Genomic DNA, 24,607 nt, shown 5'->3' with positions numbered 1-24,607 from the left:
TGTATATCGTAACAAAAGTACTTTGAAAATAAATTTAGCTTGAATTTTTAACTTTGAACTTACTGCAAGTATTATATACAGCATAATCCAGGCTGATTGCTTTTGGATTTTCATTTTGTTATTATTGTTAACCAGTAAGAATAACACAAAGATGTTAAAATTCCTGTTTTTACTGCTAGAGGAGGCATGAGGAATTAGGCAGCCAGGAAGAAATTCACCCTCTCACTGAACTCGCTGGGATAGAACTCACTGGCTCAGTGCCCCTGCTTGGAATGTAGCCCACCATCCTGATCCAAGTGCAGTGTCCATCACATATTTACATGGAAAAAGTATTGATCTGATCAAATGGACCAATCGCATTGCCCTGCAGCCTCAGCCCCAAATTTACTGACTTGGAAAAGCTGTAAATTTTGATATTTTTAAATGAATCCAATTTTAAAGTAATAATGAGAAAAATTTAAGTCAAGTCAAGTCACTTTTATTGTTATTTCGACCATAACTGCTGGTACAGTACATAGTAAAAATGAGAACGTTTTTCAGAACCATGGTGTTACGTGACACAGTACAAAAACTAGACTGAACTACATAAAAAAAACAACACAGAGAAAGCTACACTAGACTACAGACCTACCCAGGACTGCGTAAAGTGCACAAAACAGTGCAGGCATTACAATAAATAATAAACAGGACAATAGGGCAGTAAGGGGTCAGTCCAGGCTCTGGGTATTGAGGAGTCTGATAGCTTGGGGGAAGAAACTGTTACATAGTCTGGTCGTGAGAGCCCGAATGCTTCGGAGCCTTTTCCCAGATGGCAGGAGGGAGAAAAGATTGTATGAGGGGTGCATGGGGTCCTTCATAATGCTGTTTCCTTTGCGGATGCAGCGTGTAGTGTAAATGTCCGTGATGGCGGGAAGAGAGACCCCGATGATCTTCTCAGCTGACCTCACTATCCGCTGCAGGGTCTTGCGATCCGAGATGGTGCAATTTCCGAACCAGGCAGTGATGCAGCTGCTCAGGATGCTCTCAATACAACCCCTGTAGAATGTGATGAGGATGGGGGGTGGGAGATGGACTTTCCTCAGCCTTCGCAGAAAGTAGAGAAGCTGCTGGGCTCTCTTTGCTATGGAGCTGGTGTTGAGGGACCAGGTGAGATTCTCTGTCAGGTGAACACCAAGAAATTTGGTGCTCTTTACGATCTCTACCGAGGAGTCGTTGACGTTCAGCGGGGAGTGGTTGCTCTGTGCCCTCCTGAAGTCAATAACCATCTCTTTTGTTTTGTTCACATTAAGATACAGGTTGTTGGCTCTGCACCAGTCTGTTAGTCCATTTATAAACATTTATAAATAAACATTTATAAAAATAAAAAATTAAGAAGTTCCTAATGATTAAAAAAAATTAAAGTGAAGTAATACCAATTGCATCTTACCTACTCTTTTGCTTCCAATCATGAAGTGTGAAAACCCCACTGAACTTGATGGGACAGGGCTCCTGGACCAGGGTCTAACCAGCTGAAGGCCCTGACAATTACTTCCCCAATGCAATTTCCATGTATCATGGATCAGAGCCTGGGACTTCCAGCTGCTTAAATCGCTGAGCAGCTTCGGTTCCATTTGGATTCGCCATCACACGCCAGCAAGATCCAGCCCACCACGATGGAGGCTGGCAGATTTGTAAAGACATTGATCTTCGTTCTGCTTGAAAGAAAGCAGGGATTTTCTGGACAAACCACAAGCTGATGAGCACTTTGTGGATCTGTGCAAATTAAAGCTTTTGCACTTATCTTTGGGGGAATTGTAGTGTTTGCCTAATTCAGGGTAAGGTGAACAGGAGTTCACTAAGCTGTGGAGTCCAGCTGTGTCTCAACAGGGGGATGTAATCATCATGTGGAATCTTTGATTTGGGTGATAGAGAGGCTGCTTCAGGATCTGGGCTGCTGAATCAGCCTTGTTTTGGATTAGAGCAGAAAATAAGCCACAGAGTTTTGAAATTTGGAGTGTGACATGGGAGATTCTTTCTCCTTGTTCCATCACCAGACTATGCAAATTCAGTAATTTACAGAGAAGTATTCAGCTCAACCACAAATACAAATCCCTCACAGAGGTCCCATATGCTTTTTCAGAGCAGATCTGTGTTAAACTGTGTCATCTGACACATAACAGTGCAGCAGAAAACCAATGACAACAGATTAGCAAGAGTTTTATCAGTCCCTTGAAGCTTAAACAGGGTCAACCTGCAACTTGATCAAATGTTTGAAAACCCCCAAATGCCTCAGTTAATCTTTTTCATTGAAGCTAAGTTATCTCTGTGACATTTGCCATTGCAATTCGCCCAACAGTGACTATCTTAAGCTATTTACACGTCCTTCAGTGGTGGGTTTAAAAAACTTCTCAGAAGTTCTGTCCCTCCCCCAGCAAACCAAACAGTGTTACGGAACAAGATCAATGAATCTCCATGAAGAAACTCAGACCAACGTCACACAGTCATCAGCCAAATCCCATTCTATACAGGCATAGATTTCCCTGTCAGATCTTCTGCTGAGCATTGTGGGCATGCTGTGTTGGTGCCAGAATATGTGGTGACACTTACGGACTAACCCAAGGTTATGTTGGTTGTTAACACGAATAACACATTTCACTGTATGTTTCAATGTACATGCGATAAATAAATCTGCATCCGAATTTGAATCCATGAGGGATTTCTCTATGATTTTTAGGGAGATGCTTCTCAAAGACAATGATAGTAATTGGGTCATACACTGTTAGGTCATAGTGATGCCCTGGTTCCACTTCCATAAATACTGCTTCAACAAAAGGAAGCACAGGCTTCTTTCCAATGGCCAAGCTTTCCATTATTGACCCAATTATACAACAGCGTATGGATGAGTTACTATACCAAAAAGTAGAACTAGTATAGCAGAAAGCATTGATACAGAGAAAATTCCCAGAGACACAATTTGGTGATCGTTGTGTTGAACGTCATGAGAAGTTCAGGGTTCAAGAGACCACACACATTGTAACTGGATGATGGCAGATCTGACCCAGCATCAGCAAATAGTGAATTCTGGGCCTTGTATCATTATATATATTTTGTTTATCATCTTAACATGATGTCATTTTCATTGGCTGTCCTTAACATGCACTGTGATGTAGTGATAATCTACTAATGAGGTGAAGATTGTGCTCTTTCTAAATATTATTCACTTACTCTTATCACTATGTTTCAAAGAAATTGACGCACAATTTGTGGTTCCTAATTGTATGTTGTATTCCTATGTCCTGTAATAGTCCTTTCTTTCAATCTCTATTTGAGAGATTCTTTACTTTTCACTAAATCTACTGGTTCCCTTCACCATCACATAAATTTCTGCTTAAGGTGTGCTACTCTCAGCTGAAGGCACTGAACACATGGACAGATGTTCATGTAGAAGTGAAAGCTGAGCTATAAGGGAATGCTCCAGGCAGTGTAAGGAGTGTGCACCTTGAAACTCTGGTTTTGAACTTTGTTTTTTTTTTGGTGTATGTTTGGATTGCACAACTGGACCGTTTTTCCTGTTTAGCTTTGCAGGTACAAGTGGCCAGGAATGCTGTGTGTTTAATATTCCAGTAATATTTGAGTAGTGTTGTAAATATGTTGCTTGACTAAGCATTCCTTATTGTTTACATATTGCATTGTGGGTTATATGTAAAAGTAAGAAAATTGCATACATTATGGCACTACCACGTGATGCGTGTGCGCCTTGCTTAAAGTAAACAAGAAGTTAAACTCACATTTTGGACTCCCGTGTCTCTCTTTTATTAGTTTAATGTTTTGGAGTTATAAAACATAATAGTGGTGACAAAATATTTTAAAAATGAATCTGAGATGACTACTGATCCAGGAAGTGCAGTGAGATACTCAAGTTTTAAGAGGTGTAGTCAAGCGGTTAATTGTTTTTCATGTTTCTTCAGAAGGGAAGACATGGCTGAGTTTAAAAAAAGGTAGAAAATGGAAGGATTCGCCAGTTCATAAACAGCGAGTACCAGGTGATAATAATCACAAAAAAAGCATCGAAATGGCTGGCTAGATTATAAAGATAGATGCAATCAATTGCTCATCATGTAACTGGTTCATGTATATGGAGCTAATTGAGCAGTATTTGAGAGCAAATGGAATAGCCAATGGGAAGCGAGTACCAGATTTGCTGAGAGCATAGGGCTTAAAGGCATACAGTTTGTTTCGAAGTTTAACTGCTTCAACCAAACCAGCCAAAATGAACTTTGCTAATATTGTGGAAGCCATGCAAGAATGTTTAGAACAAAAACCATTGTTGATTGCAGAACACTTTAGGTTTCATAAGTGGAATCAAAAGGAAGGGGAGTCCATTTCAGTGTATGTGGCTGAATTGAAGAGATTATCTGAGCATTGTCAGTTCACCAATGGGCTTCATGATGAACTGAGAGATAGTTCAGTTTGAAGAATCTTACAAGAAAGCATTCAAAACCGGCTCCTAACTGAAGCACCATACCCATTTAAAAGAGCAGTTGAAATTACTGTATTAATGGAAACAGAAGACAGAGCTGTAATTGAGTAGGAGTGAGGAATGAAGGTGAGCATAAACAAAATTGCAACGTCTGAACAGCAAACAGCCTGTACAAACAAATTAAGTTAACGTTGTAGCAGTGGCTCACATACACCAGACCAATGCAGGTTTAAAAGAGAAAACTGCAGAAAATGCCACTAAGTTGGATACATAGATAAAAAGTCAAGTGGCAGTTTCAGAAGGAGCACTAAGCTGCACGTTGTCCATAATAATGGGAGTGACACAGGGCTGGGTCACATTGAGATTTACTACATGAAATCTAACAAAGGCAAGCAATATGACTTGCACTAGATAGAAAGATAGATAGATACTTTATTCATCCCCATGGGGAAATTCAACATTTTATCCAATGTCCCATACACTTATTGTAGCAAAACTAATTACATACAATACTTAACTCAGTAAAAATATGATATGCATCTAAAATCACCCTCTCAAAAAGCATTAATAATAGCTTTTAAAAAGTTCTTAAGTAGTTTACTTAAATACATTGAGTCCTAACCCCGGCACTTTAACATATCTTACTCCTGGCGGTTGAATTGTAAAGCCGAATGGCATTGGGGAGTATTGATCTCTTCATCCTGTCTGAGGAGCATTGCATCGATAGTAACCTGTCACTGAAACTGCTTCTCTGTCTCTGGATGGTGCTATGTAGAGGATGTTCAGGGTTTTCCATAATTGACCGTAGCCTACTCAGCGCCCTTCGCTCTGCTACTGATGTTATACTCTCCAGTACTTTGCCCACGACAGAGCCCGCCTTCCTTACCAGCTTATTAAGACGTGAGGCGTCCCTCTTCTTAATGCTGCCTCCCCAACACGCCACCACAAAGAAGAGGGCGCTCTCCACAACTGACCTATAGAACATCTTCAGCATCTCACTACAAACATTGAATGACGCCAACCTTCTAAGGAAGTACAGTCGACTCTGTGCCTTCCTGCCCAAGGCATCTGTGTTGGCAGTCCAGTCTAGCTTCTCGTCTAACTGTACTCCCAGATACTTGTAGGTCTTAACCTGCTCCACACATTCTCCATTAATGATCACTGGCTCCATATGAGACCTAGATCTCCTAAAGTCCACCACCATCTCCTTGGTCTTGGTGATATTGAGACGCAGGTAGTTTGAGGTGCACCATATCACAAAGTCTTGTATCAGTTTCCTATACTCTCCCTCCTGTCCATTCCTGACTCACCCCACTATGGCCGTGTCATCAGCGAACTTCTGCACATGGCAGGACTCTGAGTTATATTGGAAGTCTGATGTGTACAGGGTGAACAGGACCGGAGAGAGCACGGTCCCCTGCGGCGCTCCTGTGCTGCTGACCACCGTGTCAGACCTCCTGTCTCCCAACCGCACATACTGAGGTCTATCTGTCAAGTAGTCCACTATCCAATCCACCATGTGAGAGTCTTCTCCCATCTCCGTTAGTTTGTGCCTTAAGATCTTGGGCTGGATGGTGTTAAAGGCACTAGAGAAGTCCAGGAATGTAATCCTCACAGCACCACTGACCCCATCCAGGTGAGAGAGGGATTTGTGCAGCAAATACATGATAGCATCCTCCACTCCCACCTTCTCCTTATACGCAAACTGAAGAGGATCCCGGGTGTGCCTGGTTTGTGGCCTCAGACACTAGGAGTGAACAGCAAATTAACTAAAGTGGAATTGGACACTGGCCTGGATGTTTCAGTCATTCCATGAAGTGACTTTGAGTGGCATTTCAAAGATATTAAACTGAAGCCTACAGATTTCCAGCTAAGAACATATACTAGGAAAAAGGTATCTCCTATGGGAATGACATTTGTAACTGTGAAATACAACAACCAACAAGCCACATTGGACTTGTATGTGGTAAAAAAAAATAGGAGGGCCAGCATTCTGAGTCAATTGCAACTCGACTGGAGATCCATCCACCATTTGCATGCCACATCCCCTGCGACAGAGTCAACTGAAAACAAATTAAGAAAGATACTGGGTGAATCCACAGCAGTGTTCAAGGATGGCATCGGAAAACTCAAACATACCAAAGGTAAAATAGTGCTAAATGCATATGCTGCACCCAAATTTTGCAAAGCCTGTTCAGTTCCTTATACCTTCTATAATAAAGTAGCCAGTGAGTTAAGATCATATGAAGGCTGAAGGCGTCCTTTCCAACAATGTGTCTGTCAAAATCTGTGGTGATTTTAAGGCTACCATCAACCCAGTACTGAAAGCCTTTCAATACCCCCTGCCCAGGGTAGAGGGTATCATTGCGAACATTTCTGGAGGAAAACACTTCAGCAAAGTGGACTTAGTTGAGGCCTGCCTACTAAGGAGATGGAAGAAGAGTCAACGTGTTTCTCACCAGAAACACTCACAAAGGGCTTTATTACTGTAATAGGCTTATTTTTATAGTAACATGTGCACCTGCACTCTGGCTGAAAGCAATGGTCCAGCTGCTGCAAGGCTGATGACATCATTTTTACTGGTGAGGATGACAAGGAACATCTCCAAAATCTCAAGACATTCTTTAAAAAAAAATAGAAAATTGCTGGCTCAGAGCATGATGCAACAAGTGTGAATTCTTTAAACCAAGCATTACTTACTGTGGTCACAGTGCTGATGCACAAGGATTATGCAATTGTCCCGAGAAAATCCAAGCAGTGGTGGATGCCTCAAGGCCAAAGGACGTGTCACAGTGGCAGTGCTTTTTTAGGGTTTGTCAATTACCGTAACAGGTTCCTGCCAAACCTGGCTACTGTGCTCCACCATTTGAACTCATTACTGCAGATTGGGAAGAAATGGCGATGGACAAAGCAGTGTGGGGTGGCTTTCCAAAGGGCAAAGGAAATGGTGACATCAGACACCGTACTCACACATTATGATCCACAACATCCAGTGAAGCTTGTCTGTGATGCCTCACCTTATGGTATTGGTCCAGTCATTAAACACGAGTGATGGAAGTGAACGGCCCACAGCCTTTGCATCACGTTCCTTTACCATTGCAGAGAAAAATTATGCACAGATTGACAGAGTCCTTGAGTCTGGTTTGGGGTGTAAAACATTTCACCAGTAATTGTATGAGAGGGTTTACCCTTAACAGAATCAGAATCAGAATCAGGTTTATTATCACCGGCACGTGTCGTGAAATTTGTTAACTTAGCAGCAGCAGTTCAATGCAATACATAATATGGAAGAAAGAAGGTAAAAATATTCAAGTTAAGTCACTTTCTTATTGTAATTTTGACCATAGCTGCTGGTACAGTACACAGTAAAACCGAGACAACGTTTTTCACGACCAAGGTGCTACATGAAACAGAACAAAAACTACACCGAACGACGTAAAACAAAACAGAAAAAAAACTACACTAGACTACAGACCTACCCAGGACTGCATAAAGTACACAAAACAGTGCAGGTATTACAATAAATAATAAACAAGACAATAGGCACAGTAGAGGGCAGTAAGTTGGTGTCAGTCCAGACTCTGGGCATTGAGGAGTCTGATGGCTTGGGGGAAGAAACTGTTACACAGTCTGGTTATGAGAGCATGAATGCTTCGGTGCCTTTTCCCAGATGGCAGGAGGGAGAAGAGTTTGTGTGAGGGGTGCGTGGGGTCCTTGATAATGTTGTTTGCTTTGCGGATGCAGCGTATAGTATAAATGTCCATAATGGCGGGAAGAGAGACCCTGATGATCTCCTCAGCTGACCTCACTATCTGCTGCAGGATCTTGCGATCCAAGATGGTGCAATTTCCAAACCAGGCAGTGATGCAGCTGCTTAGGATGTTCTCAATACAACCCCTGTAGAATGTGATGAGGATGGGGGATGGGAGATGGACTTTCCTCAGACTTCACAGAAAGTAGAGACGCTGCTGGGCTTTCTTTGCTATGGAGCTGGTGTTGAGGGACCAGGTGAGATGCTCCGCCAGGTGAACACCAAGAAATTTGCTGCTTTTAACGATCTCTACCGAGGAGCCGTCGATGTTCAGCGGAGAGTGGTCGCTCAGTGCCCTCCTGAAGTCAACAACCATCTCTTTTGTTTTGTCCACATTCAGAGACAGGTTGTTGACTCTGCACCAGTCCATTAGCCGCTGCACCTCCTCTCTGTAAGCTGACTCGTCGTTCTTGCTGATGAGACCCACCACGGTCATGTCATCGGCGAACTTGATGATGTGGTTCGAGCTGTGTGTTGCAACACAGTCGTGGGTCAGCAGAGTGAACAGCAGTGGACTGAGCACACAGCCCTGGGGGGCCATCGTGCTCAGTGTGATGGTGTTGGAGATGCTGATTCTGATCCGGACTGACTGAGGTCATAAATAAATAAGTAAATCAATTACAGCATATGTATATTGAATAGATTAAAAATTGTGCAAAACAGAACTAATATATATGAAAAGAGTGAGGTAGTGTTCATGGGTTCAATGTCCATTTAGGAATCAGATGGCAGAGGTGAAGAAGCTGTTCCTGAATCACTGAGTGTGTGCCTTCAGGCTTCTGTACCTCCTTCCTGATGGTAATAGTGAGAAAAGGACATGCCCTGGATACCAGGGGCCCTTAATAATGGACACTGCCTTTCTGTGACACCATTCCTCATTACTGATCATCAACCGCTCGTGTCCGTTTTCAATCCACAGGAGGGAGTTCCACTAACAGCAGCAAATGGGCTCTGTTTCTCAGTGGATACAATTACAAGACTGAATTCAAGAGGATGACTAATCATGGAAATGCAGATGGATTATCCCGTTTGCCCTTGGGAAAGTAATACTGAAAAAAATTTACAAAAACGGACACTCCTCTTGACATATTCTCCCTAACACAAATTGGAAGTCTCTCTGTCATGGCGGAGATGACCCCGAGGGAAACCAGAACAGATCCTACACTGTCTCAGGTCTACACGGCCACCCAAAATGGTTGGAATGTAGCAACTTCAGTTCCACCATCTTTACCAGCGCCGGGATGAACTTGCCTTATGTGGCGATTAAGAGTTGTTGTACCAGCCATGCTGAGAGATAAAGTGTGGGAGGAGCTACGTTTATGCTGGTCATCTAGGCATGTTTAAAATGAAAATGTTGACTCAAAGCTTTGTCTGGTGACCTGATAAATCTGAAGATCAAGCAGCTTTCTATGTGCTGGACAGGATGACAACATGTCCAAAAGATGCCTAGAAATGTGCTTTCCATCCCTGGGAATGGCCTGCATTGCCCTGGCCGAAGATTCATGTGAATTTTGCCGGACCGTTCATGGGTGTAAGTTTCTTGGTAGCAGTGGATGTAGCTACAAAGTGGCCAGAAGTGTTTGCAATAGTCTCCACTACAACCTCGCACACTGTTGATATGTTGAGAAGCCTCTTTGCAAAGACTGGTGTTCCAGAGCACTTAGTCAGTGCCAGTGGACCACAGTTTGTAGGGAAGCAGTTTCAGACATTCCTAAAAATGAATGGAATAAGACATATTACATCTGCACCATCTCACCCAGCTGCAAATGGTTTGGTGGAAAAGTTTGTCCAGCGTCTAAAGAGTGCACTATAAACAATGCCAGCAGAACACTCCGCATTAACACTGAACCTGAAGCTCGCCAATTTCCTCCTTGTATATCACAATGCAGCACACTCCACAACCAACAACTCACCAGCTGTGCTGTTCCTCGGTCCCGCTACTCCCCGCCTTGGTTTTGCACTTGAATCTCCTCAAACCCGATCTCAGAAACAGTATGCAGGACCAACGGATGAGACGAATTGAAGGCTCCTCAAACAAGCAGGTTTGATGTTTCACTCCTGGACAAGCAGTTCTGGTGAGGGACTACAGAGGTGATCGAAAGAGGGTGTTGGAAAGATTCAGGACAGAACTGGGCCACTCTCCTACACAGTGGAGTTTGTGGGAGATATCATCTGGAGACGGCACATCGATCAGTTGAGGAGAGCATAGCTGATCGTTAGAGAAGAAACCACTATCAGAACCACTTCCTGCAGTCTCAGATTCAACTCCTACAACCACCATGGAGGAAGCCCCAGAACCTGAGGTTATTTCACAGCCACAAGTCTCACCTGCCAAGCAGAGTGGCCCCATTGTCAGGAAAGACATTATCCCACAAGAGTAAGAAATCCTCCACAGTGATTAAATCTTTAGGCCTGAATGGTACAATTTAAAATTTAGTATACTGTGAATGTCTGTATATAGTAGTGTGTACCATGTATATAGTTGAGATGCATTCTCTATTGAATTGGAGCTATACCTATCCATTCTATCCTTGGGCCTTAACAGTCAAATACTTACAGATACTGATTGCAATGTTTCAATGGTAAACCCAGCTGTTTTCCTCAGGCACAAATTAGTCAAATGACAAGTCCCCCTCAAGTGAGCAGGGCATGGTGTTTAATGCTAAGCAGAAAGGAATGTTATGTATTTAATATTTCAGTAATATTTGAGTACTATTGTAAATATGTTGCTTGATTAAGCATTCTTTGTTGCCTACATCATGCTTTGCAGTTCGTATGTAGAAGTACATAAATTGCATAAGCTGTGGCACTACCACAAAGACTCCTGTGTCCTTCTTTTAATTCGTTTAATGTTTTGGAGTTACAAAACGTAACAAAGTTGAGAATGGAATCAATGACAAAACTAGTTTACTTGGCAGAAATGCTGGCATCACACCTTCAAAAGTTCAAAGTAAATTTTATCATCTGTGTCACCACATACAATCCTGAGATTCATTTATTGGCCTACTTTAAGGAAATTTTGGCTCAACTGTGTCTTGAAAGGACAGAATTGCACTTGGATACTTTGTGGCGTCATACAAAAAGCTGAGGAACTTAACATGTTGATGTCAAAAGTTATTTGCTAAAGAGATATTGGACTGTACAGCACAGAACCTCACCCTACTGCTCATTGCATGCATAAAGGTAAAGAGATTAGGGTTAGGTTTATTTGTTACACGTACGTCAGAACACACATTGGAACATGGCATTTGTGTCAAATCTGATCAAATCAGTGAGGGTTGCACTGGGCAGCCCACAAGCGTCACCACGGTTCCGGCACCAACTTAGCCTGTCTGCAATCCACCAATCCTAGCCAAATGCCTTTGGAATGTCGGAGAAAAATAGAGCAACCAGCGGAAATCCACACGGTCACAGTGAGAACGTATAAACTCTTTATAGACATATAAATGGAAATCCATAATTTCCATATAGATGGAAATCAGACGCTGATCTTCCTGCTTGCAATGTAAAGTGTTTTGCTAACCGCTACACTGCCGTACTGCCAAACCTGCTCCCTTGCCCTGATCCCATTTGCCACTTATATTAATCCTAATTGCCTGCATTAAGACTGCATGAAATGAGGTATTGGCCTTTATTGCTGACAGGCTAGAGGATAAAAGTTGAGAAATCTCATTACAGCTAACTCATCTAGATGCTGTGTGCTTTACTGTCTGTGCAGGTGATAGTTCACTGAACTGATTTCTAACATGAAATGGCTGTCTTGTTCAGAAAGACTGATTAAACAGAGACAGAACTCTGTGGAACACAAAAAAATGATCTGATCGAGATATCCAAGACTCTGAGTAGCTTGATAACGGAAATGTATGGAGGATGTTTCCTCAAGAGGGGAATCTTGAATTATGGGTGTGATTTCAGGATAGGATTGATAATTAAGACTGATATGAGGGGAAATTATTTTTTTCTGAAGAGGCTGTGACTCAAAGAACTCTATATTCCAAAGGTCTGAATCATGAAGCGTGTTCAAGGCTGAGAAAGGTTTTTACATTTTAGGGGAATCAAGGAGAATAGGAAATAGGAATTGAAGTCAAAATCAGATCAGCCACTGTCTTATTGGCTGGCTTGAGGATCCGTTGAACTACTGCTGTATTTTGACAAGTTCTTACATAGCCATATTCTGATAATAGATATGTTTGTGTAGGTATAAAGGAGGCTTGAATGGATGGGGGAGTGTGGAGCCCTGTGAAAGGATCAGCCAGCAGGAACTGCACCAATAGAGAGACGAGGTGGGAGAACAAAGGCTTCCCAGGCAAATGGCTGCTGATTGGAGTCCACATCTGACCAGGACATGAGTGAGAGGAAAGTAATTACTGCTTCCTGGTTTTTAAGTGCGGAAGCGGCAAAACTATTTTTAAAATTCAAAAAAGTCAAAAATAAATTTGTATTTTGACAACAGCAGTTTATCTTTTAAGATGGATGGCAGCCTCAAGAACAGGGCAGGAATCAGCAAAGACAGGTTCAACTAGGACGATTTCCCTCCTAATTAGCAGTGTTAAAGGATGTTTGGGTGCAAAGCACACTGATTTTAGCAAATGTGTGCTTTATATTCCCGCACAATCAAGGATGGATGAAAGAACATGCTTTTCAGGAAGGAGGGAATTGCTGGCATCCATCTTCTCATCTTTGCACCCCCTCCACTTTGCTAATGAGATCCTAACCTGAGGCCCCAAAAGTCTTTTCCGCTGGAAGTTAAATATCCTGACACTATTTCTATTTGTGTAGTGTAATTATCCAATTCACCTTGGCCAAATTCATTTCTTGGGAAAACTGGGTATTGTGTTTCCTCCAATACGTGGAGCTACACTTGAAAAGTGTTTTGAGATTTGAAAGACTTTCTTGAATTGAAATAATATCTTCTCATTTATTAGCCTGGGTACCGAGCTGAGGTAAACCAGTGTTAATGAATTTCTCCAAAATGTAAGGTCAGTTTACGTAGACAAATACAAACACATCAAAAACTATACAGTGACAGCCAGGCTTTCTGCTTTCTTATGCTCTACACATTCTAGATTCCTGAACTATCTACAGGACATCCAGTGATAACAAGCTTCATTTCAACAAGGCTGTAAAGCTGTACCAAAAACTGTACTTCTCTGTAAAGTCAGTGTTTGTAACACTATATAAACTATGTAAAAACCAGGGCTGGAGCAATTGCTTGAGTGCAGGAAAAGGGAAGTAGCATATTGTCAGTAATTTGACCCATTTGGGCAAACTCTGATCCTGTTCGGTGGAATGTTTTAATTGGCTGCAAAAGGACAAGTGGTTTCCTGTTTTCTCACCAGGGCTGCCATCTCACCAGAACTGTGGAAGTGTCAATGAGGTTAATAACTAACCTTCTGGATAATGTCATGGAAGAAAGTCTGAGATGTATTGAAAATGTGTTGTGTTAATCCTCTTTGATTATTTTATTAGATGTAGTTGTATTGGAGATGTGTTGGCGCGTGGTCAAGTGGTTAAGGCGTTCGTCTAGTTATCTGAAGGTCGCTAGTTCAAGCCTTGGCTGAGGCTTGCGTGTGTATCCTTGAGCAAGGCACTTAACCACACATTGCTCTGCGACGACACCGGTGCCAAGCTGTATGGGTCCTAATGCCCTTCCCTTGGACAACATTGGTGGCATGGAGAGGGGAGACTTGCAGCTTGGGCAACTGCCAGTCTTCCATAAAAAAAAAACCTTGCCCAGGCTTGCGCCCTGGAAACTTTCCAAGGTGCAAATCCATGGTCTATCGAGACTAACGGAGGCCTACACACATTAGAGATGGTAAGGGAAGAACATTTATTCATGATAATTTATTCAGTGATAATAAGCCTGATTCTGGTTCCAATTCTGAGCCAGAAGGTGCAGCTATAGGTGAAAAATCCAAGTAGATCATATTTAGGTAATTTCTGTGTTACCTAGAGGTGATGTAATCCTACTGTACACTCCCATCTGCAATTATTTTCAGAATATAATAAAATAGATGGCATGCAGATTTTATTCTAGATGTCTGAGATTTTTTTCATGTCAACTAATGCATTCAGGAGGACAAAGATTATGGGTCTGGAAATTTCTACATAAAATTTTGTGAATACAATCACTACAAGCAGCCTGCAGCCAACATGCTTAAATCTCCCAGTAAATTAATGACTGATGAATTCTTTTCAGAAGGCAACAGAGAGAGCAGATAAGGGTAGTGCAGCAAATGCACTTTGTCTTGGCCTTTAAAGAAACCAGTAGAAAGTGCAGATTTGACTATTTGTAGTGAGGAATGGTGGTTGGTGGGGTTGTACAGGGATTGAAGCTAGGAGAACTGCTGTCCACCATTTATATCAATGATTTAGACCCTGGCTTCAAAAACACAATTGGGGCTAGAGGAAGCAATTGAAGCAGATGCATTAACACCATTTAAAGAGGTACTTGGACATTTACATGGATAGGAAATGTTTGGATGGATATGGGCTAAGCACGGACAAATGCAGGGCAAAGGGCCTGTATCTGTGCTGCGTGAACCTACGATTCTAAAACCGTGCAATATCCGAAGTTGAGGATAGTCAATATTGAGGAAGAGTTCAATAAGTCAGGAGGCATTAATGAATTCATACAATTGGTAATTGATTGGAGATAAAATTCAGATGAAATAAATGAGATGTTGTACATTTTTGATGGGAAGAATAGGCAGGTCACTTATTTAGAAGTTTCAGATTATGGGAACAAATAGATTGTAGAGTATAAGTACCCTGGTCACATGCTGTCGCACAAGTTATCAAGTCCGCAAAAAGGAAAACTAAGCACTAGGATGTTTAAGTAAAGGTAAAGAATTAAAATTTAGAGGGATTATAATGCTATATCAAACCTTGTTTTGATTATGCTTTGATAACTGTTCTGGTTACCATATAAAAATGATGTGGAGGTGCGTGAGAAGTGACAGAAAAGATTTCCAAAGTACTAGAAGTGCAAGGGCATATCAGCAAAGGATGAACAGAATGGGCTATTTGCTCTTGAGAGACAAAAGCGGAGGAGGCTTTTGATAGGGGAATCATTTTCACCTGTAGGAAAGAGCCCATTATTGTAAGATGGAGAATTTAGATACAAGTGCTTTGTTTTTCAAAATGTAGTTGTAATGTACCTTCTGGCAGTGGTTGAAGTGAACAGTGTAAATGCATTTAACAAGAGGCTAAGGTGATAGGAATAGAAGATTGCACTGATGGGTTTAGAGGAGAAAACATAGGCATGAGTGGAACATACTGTAAATGTTGGCAGACTGGTTGGGACAAATGGTCTGTTCCTGTGCAATCCTTTGAATAAATGTTTTTATAAAAAATGTCAATTCAAGAATTTACAGAAAATTTTTCATTTCAGGAGAATCAATGCTGATAGGCACATATATTTCTCCCTCGGATCTATTGAGTCGTTATAAAGATATATGGGAAATGGGTTGAAGCATATAAATGATTTTTACCACGTGCATGAGCCCTACATGTTTTCGTGCTAGCAGACGCTCCCTGAGGAAAACATCCTGGCATTTAGAATATAAGTTGGATGTATGCATCTTCATTGGGCTAAAATGCAAGCAAAAACGTAGACCTAAGTCTGCTTCTGTCAGAGCCCACTGCACAAAGTGCTGACTGATGTTTTCCTTGGGGAAATCGAAAAATACTCAGAAAAATGAGGCAAGTTCCAGCCGAATACTTTCAGAAGCAGACTTCCTGCTTTGTTTCTTCATTGCCAAGTATTTTAATGTTCCATCAAAGGTAGAAAAAAAAGTTATCGCGGTCTAAGGATTACAGAACCATGTTAATTGCGGCCCTCTGCTTTGTTAGGCTGACATATTCTGCAACTCTAAAGTTAATGTCACCAAGAGCTGCTCCATATCTGGACCTTACACTGTCCTCTCAAACACAGAAGTGAAAACACAACATTGTTTTGTATGAAAGAATAACTTATGTGCAAAATAATTGAGAACAAGTGTAACCTACATGTGACCTAATGGAAATATGAGAGAAGATAACTGGTGCGTCAATCTCACCTCTACTCACATATGATGCCTGGAGTAACAGTTCTAAAATGAAGAAGGCAAGAGTCCTGCATTTATTGAGCTCCTTTCTCTGCCTTAGAATACCTCGTTGCTCTTAATACCTAACAGTAAAGTTTTGAATTGCATCCACTATTGCAAAGTAGGAATGTTAACCGTTATTTTCTGTACAGTTCCCTGCACACAGCAACAACTAGATAATCTACTTGTCAAGATGCTGGTTTAAATAAAAACACAATGTTGCTCAGGGCACCAACAACAATAGTGATGCTCTTTGTGCATCTATCTCTCCTAAGAGACAGCACCCCTGACAGTGCCCTGGTGTGTCAGCTTGTATTTTGCTGCTCAAGTTTCTGGATTAGAGTCAGACATAGATATAAATACTATATCTGAAGGGGAAATAGATTTTCACCAACATTTTCTGATTTTAGTGAATCAGAAAATTTTCATAAAAGGGCACATGTGCAGCCAACAGAGCAATGGTTGAGACTAATTTTCTAACCTGCCTCTGTGCAGCCTTGGAATTTTCAGGAAGAGGCAAATATCTCTCCAGAAAGGGCACAGGTGAGTTAGGTATTGTGAAGAAGTGCCCATGTGATGCACCATCAATAACTCTCTGAGATGTGAGGCGAGATATCAGCTTTTATTGACTGGAAGAAAGAACAAGCAGTAGTTGACTACCATGCTACATCCTGGAGACTGAGGGCAGGGCTCAGGCCTCAATCGCCCTTATACCAGGGTCTGTGGGAGGAGCCACAGTCAGTGGGAGGGGCCACAGGAGCAGTCAGCAGGGGGCGTGTCCAGACAGGTATATGTAGTTCACCACACCATGTCTGCAGACAGTCTTGTTATCAGCTAATTGGAAACCACCATGTTAGTTATGAAGACACATTTCCTTATTGCTACAAGGCAGGACAGCAGTGCAATATTATACAGGGGAATGTTCATGTTGCAGAACCTGTCTGTTCCTAGGTAGGGCATCATGACTTCCATACACAGGCCTTCTTTGAATTGTGTCAGCGACCATCTTATCCCAAACTTAAAGCTGAATACATGTAAAGCTGAATACCAATGACCATCTGCTGAGACATCTATATCCAGTCACTCTCTGGTGACTACAGTACTGTGCAAAAGTCTTGGGTGAATATATATATTATATAGAGAGAGAGAGAGCGACTATAACCTTTGCACAGTCCTGTAGTAATTTTATGTATTGCACTGTACTGCTGCAAAAAAAATAATTTCAAGACATTTCTGAGTGATCATAAACCAGATTCTGATATAGGTCTCTATTGTGGACTGAGAGTGGGAAGGGGACAGGGAGATGGGAATGAGGGTTGGGAAAAGAGGAAGGGAGAGGGGAGGGAATGGGAAGCACCAGAGAGACATTGTGCAATGAACAATAAATTAATTGTTTGGATTCAAATGCCTTTGCTTGATCTCTCAGTGATGGGTATGTGCCAACCCCATCCTCCATGCCCCAAGCACATCTTCTCTGCCACCTGTCCCACACCCCTCCCACGGCACTCGACCCTCGCCATTCCCAACATCCTTCATTCCTGCCAGATTTACAAGCTCTCTCTCTGCTCCATGTTGGCAAATACAGTACTCTGCACAAGACTTGGGCACCCTAGCTATATGTGCCTAGGATTTCTGCACAGTACTGTATATCTGTGGTAAACCATGTATACCTGCCTGGACACGCCCCTCTGTTGACTGCTCCTGTGGCTCCTCCCACAGACCCCTGTATAAAGGCGATTGGGGCACTGCTCCTCCCTCAGTCTTCAACATGGTCATGCTCTGTTCTCGCTGTTAATAAAAGCCTATCGTTCACTTCCAGTCTCTTAGAGTTATTGATAGTGCATCAATATCTGAACAACATCATGCAATGATAACAATTGGTGACTAAATACACTTACAATAGTCATAGTTACCAACATAAATACCTTCAACGTTTCAGTGTAGATGGGTAACTTTGTAGGAATTACATATTTACAATGTTATCTCAACTGACAAGGCAATTTTCTGGATCATTTATGCAAAATAAATCAGCTTGATTGAAAGGAAAAGTGAAATATTTGCCTATCAAATGACTGCTTCATTGTAATCGATAAAATTAAAAGGATGCCACTTGGGAGGGTAAAATGAGCTGTTACAGCAGCTGATGAGATGGCAGTGTGTGCAATGCCCTCTCAGAGACAGTGTGACCCATAGGTTTTTTCTTTGCCTGGAATTGTGGCAGCAGCAGGAATTCTTGACTGACGACTGGCACAACTTTCTGGCAGGGGGCTGAGTGGAGGAGCTGGCAGAGGGTGTGGTGTTGTGGACATGCAGGAGAACAGTTGTCTCTACTGCTGAGATGATCTTTAAGAGGGTAGAGAGGACAGTTATCCTGAGTACGGTAAGCATTTGGAATGGGCTCTGCCAACATGGTTTCCGTGGAACTAGAAGTTCTTTCACAAACTATCTGCCACCTCTCTCTCAAAAAGAAAATCACAAAACGTATTGCTTACCCTTTATGCAGTGACTCCTTTAAGGATATTTTCAAGTGCTTGTGGCTGATCCACAGCTGAAAGCAATTTCACTTCTCTCCATTCCTAACAGAAATCTGTCAATTTCAGTCCATAAGAGTTTTAATTATCTCAGCATCCACAGACTTTTGTTGGTGGGGGAGAGAGTTCCAGATTCCCACTCCATGGGGTGGGTGGAGAAAGTGTTCCTTAATCCCACTCCTGAATGGTCTCTTTCAGATTTTAAGATCAGGTTGTGACATAAATAACAAGCTAACTTGGATCAGACTGGACGGTTGCAGGGGGGCGGGATCAACGGAGTATCTAGCATTTCACTAGACGAACGTTTAAAGTGCTCTATCATTTGAAAGCAAGTGACAGCAAACAGGGACAAATAATCTTTGGTTGTCTTTCTAAAGGTTGTGCAGAGGTCAATAGTTGATGTCAAATTACTGGAAGGCAAAGAGGGTCCTTTAAGCAGTGGTTGGAGTGAAGCAGCATCCTATATCTCTGTTCATTTAGAGTGCTTGTGAATCTTGTAAACAATCCAAGGCTGAAAGAATAAAGCTTCTTGGAAATAAGTTTAAGGTTGTTTTCCCTAATCAAGTATGACATCTCCTTGTTGTTGTGCCTCCAACACAGTAGAACAAGAATTCAGAGCTGCTAGCTTCAACCAGACAGAAAGTTGTTATGGCCTTTTCTCCCGTGTTTGGAGTCTCTGTGAATGAAAGTGCAGGGCTCAAGAAAATGACAGAAAAATTTACTATCCCCATTTAGGAGGAATATGACTTTACCTCCAGCAGAACCTTTGTGCTAATTTGCGAAAATACCTTTTTTTCAAACTATTGGACATCTTTATTCCAGCGCTCCTGGCTAAGTGACCTTTCCTTACTGAGATTTTGTTGTGCCAATTAGTGTGCATTTCAGGGTGCTACACCAAATGCTGGTTCCCAAGTTCATTCACTATAGCTAAGGTAGACTGGAGAGTTAGAAATGTAGTGCAGATTGGCCACTGTCCATTGACCAGCGTTATACAGGACCTGCAATGACAGATTCAACATACTACGCTTGAAACCAGCAACATCAGTCCATGAAGAGGTGCTGGTCCCAAACGGTCCAAATAAGCAAATACCTTTAAATTAAAAAATACTGAATGCACATTATTACATGTGCAAAGACATCAATTATTGTCTAGATGCAAGTTTCATAGGGACGGCAATTTTTCAAATGGTTGTTATTTGGAATTGCATTTGTTTTTAAAATTTCTAGTACCACTTCAAATTTCAAAAACAGCATGCTTTGACATTTTATGGGCAAAAGTACAGCCATTGAAAAGTGCAAAAAACCTGTAAAAACAAAACAGGAGAAAAGGTGATGTAAGGACTTACAAGTACAAATGTAAGGATATCTAAATATAATACTGTAGGATCTTGGTGAGACTACATTTGGAATATTGTGGATAAAAGACTACATTCGTTCTATAGAGGGAGTGAAGATTTACTAGACTGGGAAATAGATGAGCTATAGTTAACAGCTGCGTTCATGGTTCTTACCAAACTGTAGCTTCCCCTCTACCATAATAGACAGAGCTCTTGGTCACATCTCAGTGTTTCTCACATCTCTGGTCTTACAGCTTATCCTTCTGGGCAGAGCAAGGACAGAACTTCACTGTTCTTTTCCCAGCAGCCATCACATTGAATCAGTTTTCCTTAACAACTTCCACCAGTGCCAACTAGACACATATTCCCTCTCCTCCCCTTTCAGCATTTTGAAGCGATCACTCCCTATTCTTCACCAACCACTTCTCACCTTATGGCAATTTCCCATGCAACCACAGGGAATTAAACACTTGTCATTTCACATCTTCCCTTCCCACCATCCAAGGATATAAACAATCCTTCCAGATGAAGCAGCGATTCACTTGCACTTTCTCTAATCTAGTGATTTGTATTTGGTTTTCACAATATGATCTCCTCTACTTTGGAGAAACCAAACACATACTGGGCAATGGCTTTGGAGAGTGACCCTGAGCTCTCTGGTGCCTGTCACTTTAATCCACGATCCCATTCCCACTATGACATATTTGTCTTTGCCCTCCTGCCCAGGGAAGCTTAAGCAACAACACCTCTTCTTCCTTCTGGGTGTGTTGCCACCTTCTGGACTCAAAATTTAATTCTATAACTGTAAATAACCCACTCTTCCTTTCTGCCTGCATCAGAACCGGCCATTTTTGCTGGTCATATTTTAGCTCAGCTATTCTTATGTTATCTGTATAGTCTGGTGCTGGGCATGTCCCACAGCCTCACTTTTAACACCACTTTACACAGTTAGAGAAGCATAATGCATACCTGCTTTCATTAACCTATTTGGAATTACTCTTCACTTCCTTCTATCCATTTCATGGCCACCTTCTTTGCCTCAAAAAATACAAACTTGTTGCTCTCTCTCTCTCCCAGTTCTGATGAAGGATTCTGGAGCTGAAACTTTTAACAATTTCTCCTCTCACAGATGACTTCTTAGGGTTTCTGTTATTATTTCTGGTTTACAGATACAGTAATTAAAAAAAAAATATTCATGACAGGTCTGTCATATGAGGAGGCATTGATCAGGAAGGACCTATGGTTTTTAGAATTCAGGAGAATGAGAAGGGACCTCATAGAAACCTATAACATTTCCAGAAATGTCTAATAGTGTTGAAATAGAGAGGATGTTTTCCCTGCCGGTCTTTTGAGCTCAGAACTAGTGGACAATAAGGGATGGGCCATCTAGAACTGAAACGTGAGAGAGTGATGAAACTTTGGCTTCTGAAGGCTCAGATACTGGATTCATACAGAACACAGCTCAGCAGATTTCTAGATATTAATGAAAGAAGTAGATCTTAAGAAGCATGATAAAGGGGTGAAGAAGAGGTGGCGTGATGTAAGGAAGGCATTCCAGACATGGCCGCATGATGCTCAACAGGTCAGGCAACGTCTGTGGAAAGAGAAAGCATTTTAAGTTGAAGAACCTTTGTCAGAACTCTTTCCATAGATGCTGTTTGACCTGTTAAGCATTTTCTATTGATTAGAAAAGTGCTGATTTTGGATTTACACTTTGAGAATGTAGTTGGACAAGTGGATCAAGTGTCAGTGGGAGAAATAGTGACCATAATTCTATAGGTTTTAAGGTTTTTATTGAACCATAAATTGAAGTCCTAAGTTCGGGTCCTATGATTTCAATAGGACCTGGTAAATGTAAACTGGAAGCAGCTACTTGCAGATTTATCCACAGGCAGTCAGTAGGAGGCATTCAAAAATGAACTAGTGAGGGTTTCAGATTATTAAAAACAGAAAAGACCCTATAGGAGTATAAACAAGTGTAAGGAGAGGAAAGGTGATAGTTATAACGGAAGTTAAGAGTGTGAAAAATGGGTACAAAATGGCAACGGCAGGCAAGATTAAGGAAAGTCCTGAAGAATTTTGTGAGTATAACAAAGACAGGAGGAGTACCAAGGAAAGGATCAGGGACCATTAAGGGCCATACTGGCAATGCGTACAAGGAGTCAGAGGATGTAGGTGAGGTCTTCAATGAATGCTTCTTATCTGTATTAACTATGGAGGGCATTGTTATTAGAGAATTCAGGGAAGGGAAAGGTAGAATAATAGAATCATTGAGCCATAGAGTACTACAGCACATAAACAGGTCATTCAGCCCATACAGTCTGTATCTGTTAGGTTTTCTGCCTAGTCCCACCTACCTGCACCCAGAATCATAACTTTCCATATCTCTCTCATCCACGTACCTACACAAACTTCTTTCAAATGTTACTATTCAACCTGCATTTACCATTTCCATTGGCAGAACATACCACCCTTGCACCACCCTCAGAGTGAGGTTGTTCCCCTTAGAATTCCCTTTAACTATTTCACTTTTCACCCTAAACTACGACCTCTAGTTCTAGTCTCACCCAACTTGAAAGGAAAAGGTCTACATGCATTCACCCTATCTATACCCCTCATAATTTTGTCTACATCTTTAAATCTCCCCTCATTCTCCTGCACTTCATTCACCATTTCTTTGTTCTCCATTACTACTTCTCCAGCATCTTCTTCCAGCAGTTCAAGATCCACTCTCAAGTCTCTTTTACTCGTTATATATCTGAAAAAAAACCTTTGGTATTCTCTTTCAATTTGGCTAGCCTACCTTCATGTTTTCTCTTTTCTTTACCTTTATTGTGTTTTTTGTTGCCTGTTGTTGGTTTTGAAAAGCTTCCCAATTCTATAGCTTCACACTATTTTTTTTTGCAATGTTATACGGTCTCTCTTTTGTTTTTATGCAGTCTTCCCTTGTCAGGCACAGGAGCCTCGTCATTTCTTTACAATGCTTTTTCTTTGGGATGAAGTTAGTCTGTGACTCCCAGAAACTTCAGCCTTTGCTGTTCTACGATCATCCCTGTTAGTGTCCCCTTCCAATCAACTTTCACCAGCTCTTCTCTCATGTGTCTATAGTTACCTCTAATCATCTGTAACATTGATACATCTGATTTTAGCTTCTCCCTCTGAAACTGCAGGGCGAGTTCTATCATATCATGATCACTGTCTCCTAAGTGTTCCTTTACCTTAAGCTCCCTAATCAAATTTGGTTCATTACACAATGCCAAATCTATAGTTGATTTTTCCCTAATGAGCTTGACCAAAATCTCCTACTAGATAAAAAGATATCTAGTAGGCATTCTACAAATTCCTTCTCTTGGGATCCAGTGTCAACCTAATTTCCCCAGTCTACCTGCACATCAAAATTTCAATGACCAATATAACATTGCCTTTCTTTCATGCTTTTTCTATCTCCTGTAGTAATTTGTACTTTACATTCTCCCTACTATTGAGAGGCCAATATATACAGTAATTCCTGTAAGGTTCTTTTTACCCGTACAGTTTCTTAACTCTATCTACAAGGATTCTACACCTTCTAATTCAATGTTACTTCTTGCTGAGGATTTGATTTCATTTTTTACTAACGGAGTCACCCAGCTTCTCTGCCTACCTGCCTGTCTTTTCAATGGGTTGTGCATCCTATTGATTATTTAGTTTCCAGCTGTGATCTTCTTTCAGCCATGACTCTGATGCCCACAGCATTGTACCTGGCAATGTTTAAATGCACTACAACTTATCTAACATTTTTGGGGTACTGTGTATACTAGATACAGTGGATTGAAAGGTCTGATTCTGTGCTGTGACACTTCAGAACATAGAACATAAAACATAGAAATGTACAGCCCAGTACAGTTCCTTTAGTTTATGATGTAGTGCCAGTCTTTTTCTCAGCCTGAAATGTTGACTGTTTATTATTTTCCATAAGACCATGAGATATAGGAACAGAATTAGGCCATTTGGCCCATTGAGTCTGCTCTGCCATTTCATCATGGCTGATCTAATTTCCTCTCACCCCAATCTCCAACCTTCTCCCCGTATCCCTTCATGCCTTAACCAATCAAGAATCTATCAACCTCTGCCTTAAATATACATAAAGAACTGACCTCCATGGCTTCCTGTGCCAAAGAGTTCCACAGATTTCCATAGATGCTACCTGGCCTTCTGAGTTCCTGCAGCATTGTTGTGTGTGTTGCTGTGGATTTCCAGCATCTGCAGCATCTCATGTCCAAGAGTAATCAATCTCCTCTCTCCCATATAGCACGCCACTCTTCCTTCATCCATGTGTCTGTCTAAGAGTCTCTTTAATGTATCTGTCTCTAACAAAGCTCTTTACCCCTATGCTGACTGCG

At 41.5% G+C, this 24,607-nt stretch overlaps 1 protein-coding gene and 1 long non-coding RNA gene across 7 annotated transcripts in view; one reads left to right on the top strand and one right to left on the bottom strand.

Moving 5' to 3' along the window:
* LOC140732310 (uncharacterized) overlaps positions 1 to 3,146 on the top strand; it is a 78,107-nt gene extending 74,961 nt beyond the window's left edge. The window contains exon 3 of the long non-coding RNA XR_012100040.1: positions 1,453 to 3,146. This is a non-coding gene — a long non-coding RNA (uncharacterized lncRNA). The remainder of the gene's footprint in view (positions 1 to 1,452) is intronic.
* jcada (junctional cadherin 5 associated a) overlaps positions 1 to 24,607 on the bottom strand; it is a 322,416-nt gene that overhangs the window by 257,772 nt on the left and 40,037 nt on the right. The gene's annotated exons all lie outside the window — the stretch shown is intronic.

Source organism: Hemitrygon akajei, chromosome 8, assembly GCF_048418815.1.
Source record: "Hemitrygon akajei chromosome 8, sHemAka1.3, whole genome shotgun sequence".
Taxonomy (NCBI): domain Eukaryota; kingdom Metazoa; phylum Chordata; class Chondrichthyes; order Myliobatiformes; family Dasyatidae; genus Hemitrygon; species Hemitrygon akajei.
Note: the sequence above shows the minus strand (reverse complement) of the source record. Positions and strands in the feature narration are given on the sequence as shown.